Source organism: Rhinopithecus bieti, unplaced genomic scaffold, assembly GCF_001698545.2.
Source record: "Rhinopithecus bieti isolate Rb0 unplaced genomic scaffold, ASM169854v2 scaffold_29855, whole genome shotgun sequence".
In the NCBI taxonomy this organism is placed as follows: Eukaryota; Metazoa; Chordata; class Mammalia; order Primates; family Cercopithecidae; genus Rhinopithecus; species Rhinopithecus bieti.
Genome location: NW_016813109.1, coordinates 220,792 through 224,864, shown reverse-complemented (window position 1 = coordinate 224,864; position 4,073 = coordinate 220,792).

Here is a 4,073-nt window from a genome sequence, read left to right as displayed (position 1 = left end):
AAAAAAAAAAAAAAAAAAAAAAAAGAAGCCAGTTTCAAACATCCGCCCCAATGGGAACAGTTCTGGATGAAGTCGGAAGATCTGGAGGCAGCGCAGTAACACACATAGGTTTTCTGGCCATACGGACATTTCAGAGAAAACAATGCACAGAGGCCTGGAGCAGGTGAACTGGCTTAAGTAGAGAGAAACGAAGTCATTTGGGGACATTTAGCACCTAATATCAAGGCAGAAATGTCAAAGACGTAATTAACAGTTATATTCTAATCTCAATAGTAGCTAAGTACAGACTTAAACATAAGCCCGTATATAACAAAATAACCCCAAGAGAACCAAATAAAATCTGGAAAGTTGCTGCTAAAAACAGTTATGTTAGTGATACCTAGGAAAGTTTTTTTTTTTTTTTTTTAACATGTCACTGTGGTTTACAAATGAAAATTGAGGCCAGGCGTGGTAGTTCACGCCTGTAATCCCAGCACTTTTGGAGGCCGAGGTGGCGGGCACCTGTAATCCCAGCTACTAAGGAGGCTGAGGAAGAAGAATCGCTTGAACCTGGGAGGCAGAGGTTACAGTGAGCCGCGATCGTGCCACTGCACTCCAGCCTGGGCAATAGTGTGAGACTCCGTCTCAGAAAAAAAAAAAAAAAAAAAAAGAAAGAAAATTGAAACTTCACCAATTTATGGCCATTGCCTAAAGAATTTGTAAATGCATGGGTCATTGCAAGTATCTTGCTGACATGTCTCAGTCTGTGTTACCCTGGCGGACATCACCACACTCACCTGACAGGCAGCAGCTTCCTTACAGTAAAAGCAAAGAATCTGAAAGGAATGGAAAAGGCTCCACACAGTGCCATTTTATAGAAGGAAATGCAACAAGGTCACAGACCAGGAGGACAGCAGCCCAGGCCGGCTGGGCATGGAGGAAGGCCCAGGATGCTGCTGGGCATGAACAGACCTCCTCATACAATGTGCCTCTGAAGAAATAATGCAATTGTGCGGGGCCGGAGGAGCCACAAATAGAACAAAGGGAGGAAAGGAAAAATCAATACGCAGTAAAGAGGAGGAAGGGAGCCCGGCACGATGTCTGAATCTTGCTGGCAAGAAAAGGAAACAGGTGGTCTAAGCAAGCAACCCTTCACCCCACATTGTAATGCCTGGGCATGGACGTGTTCCATAGATCACTCACTGAGAAGTCTTCACAAAAACACTCCAAGGCAGACACTACTATCCGTCTTCCACACATTGGGGGATTGAGAGTCAGAAGGATTATACAGCTTGTTCAAATTATAAATAAAAGCTCTGAGATTTGAGCCCAGGGTCCCAAGCCCTTTCTTTTTTTTTTTTTTTGAGGCGGAGTCTCGCTCTGTCGCCCAGGCTGGAGTACAGTGGCCGGATCTCAGCTCACTGCAAGCTCCGCCTCCCGGGTTTACGCCATTCTCCTGCCTCAGCCTCCCGAGTAGCTGGGACTACAGGCGCCTGCCACCTCGCCCGGCTAGTTTTTTGTATTTTTTAGTAGAGACGGGGTTTCACCGTGTTAGCCAGGATGGTCTCGATCTCCTGACCTCGTGATCCGTCCGTCTCGGCCTCCCAAAGTGCTGGGATTACAGGCTTGAGCCACCGCGCCCGGCCCCCAAGCCCTTTCTAAGCTATAATAGCCGCCTGGTCTATGAGGCAACTCCCCAGATATGAGCTGCAGCAAGCTTGGGAGCAGATAGGGCCACTTTACCTGTGTTATGGAGTTGGCTTCCCCAGGCTGATCCACCTGGGAAACAGCCTCTGGGGAAACCTGACTCCTTCCCCTCCCTGCCCTGCACAAACTGATGCTATCTCTGCAAGCAGTCAGAGTGAGAGCTGCAAGTGGCCTTCACCGGGGCCTCGGGAAAGGGACACCTTTCTCCTTAGCTCCCTGTTCCCCACTCTTCCTGGAGGATGTGTTATAGAGAAAAGGAATACTCAGAGAAGCAGGAAATGGCAACCTTGGCGCTCCCAGCACTGGAATCTGCATTCTTTCCTAGTCGGTCCCTTCCCAGGGAAAAGTGGGGACTCCCGTTTACTGTTCCACACACTGAGCCCCTGAGACCCAGTAGTGGCCCCCTTCCTTCTTTCCACCCTGCAGCATTTTTCACTGGAGAGTGGAACAGAACTCAATAAATCAAAGTGGTTTCCCCAGCAACCGTGGGAGAAGCAGGTTTACTTACGCCAGGTAAATAATGCATGAGCTCGGGCTGAGAAATACAGTGACCAAGTTCATGTTACTAACGGGTTCACTGAACCTCCAGGCTGAGTTTCTGAGCCGCAGTCTCAGGGGATAAGGTTGCAGTTCCCTGCCAGGCCCTCCTCTCCAAAGGAATCCTTTCTGTATTCAGGCTTTTTGTTTTTTGGGTATTTTTTTCTTTTCCCCAGTCTCACTATGCTATATCCTCCTCCCTGAATCACATTGCCTCTGCCTTCGACAGCCAAGAGACTAGGTACCTATTCTCTGAGAGGCTTCTCCTGCTTTAAAGACAGGGCATATATGGGGAGAGGCTGGATTTTGCAAAGTCGGGCTGGCTCCCTTGTCTCCTTGGATCTACCAGAAGACTGTTGGCTTCCATATGCATTAGGTATACCTGACAGGTCAGCCAGGTCCCCATGCTCCCTGGCACAGATCGACTGCCAAGAAGAAATGTAAACTGAACCAAATTGTGAAAGAACAACTTGTGATAAAGACCATGGGCTCCTCCCTCCCCCCGAGAATAACTGATACTGAATCTACATCTCTCCCCTCTCAGATGTTTGACTCTGATTTGTAATCTGAAAGTAGTAAGTTCTTTTTTTAAAAAACAATTTTATAATTACTAAATAATAGTATAATGCGGAAAAATCTTTTTTTCAAACTTCCCTCTCCCAATCTAACATGTCCCCCACCATGTCCCCACCCTAAAGAGAATCTCTCATTTTTAGATGACAGAAAACTTGGCCGGGTGTGGTGGCTCACGCCTGTAATCCCAGCACTTTGGGAGGCCGAGGCAGGTGGATCACCTGAGGTCAGGAGTTTGAGACCAGCCTGGCCAACGTGGTGAAACCCCATCTGTACTGAAAATACAAAAATTAGCCAGGCATGATGGTGCTTGCCTGTAGTTCCAGCTACTCAGGAAGCTGAGGCAGGAGAATTGCTTGAATCCAGGTGGTGGAGGTTGCAGTGAGCTGAGATCACACCAGAAACTCAGCCTGGGTGACAGAGCAAGACTCCATCTCAGAAATATATATATATATATAAAATTCCCATGGAGAAAAAAATTAAGAAGTTGCCTCAACACAGGCAATGAGATTTAGGCAATATTGCCATTTATTCTCTTTATTCTAACATGTTAATGGTATTATAAAATGGTCTGAAAGCCGACCTTGTATACAGTATCGAAGTGTTAATGAGTAACTATCTGTGGAAATACCCCGATTAAAAGCCTTCCTGTTCCTCAGGTGGAAAGGAAGTAATTCACATTGACAACAGATGCAGCCCCCTGATGCAAAATGAGGCAAGTCTTCAGGGAGTATCATAGCAACCTCATTGGTCTATGAAAATTATAGCAGTTTCACATTAAAACCTGAAAACTGAACAGCCAAATCTGTTGGAAAAACTACAGGGGGAAAAAATGCCCATGGAGCAAATGTAAATAAGACAACTAAAAAAACCTTCAGGTACCTATTAAAGCAGCTTAGGTAAAATCATACAGATAAAGCAAGGTCTAGCTTGTGACTGAAATAAAGTACAATGTTTGATCAGGACTACACAGTTGCTTAGGGGATTCAGGATCATGCATTCACCACTAAACACTGTGACAGGCACATAAGAAATGGCTGGGTGTGTTGGCTCACACCTGTAATCCCAGCACTTTGGGAGGCTGAGGCAGGCGGATCGCCTGAGGTCAGGAGTTTGAGACCAGCCCGCACAACATGGCAAGACCCCGTCTCTACTAAAAATACAAAAGAGGCCGGGCGCGGTGGCTCAAGCCTGTAATCCCAGCACTTTGGGAGGCCGAGACGGGCGGATCACGAGGTCAGGAGATCGAGACCATCCTGGCTAATACGGTGAAACCC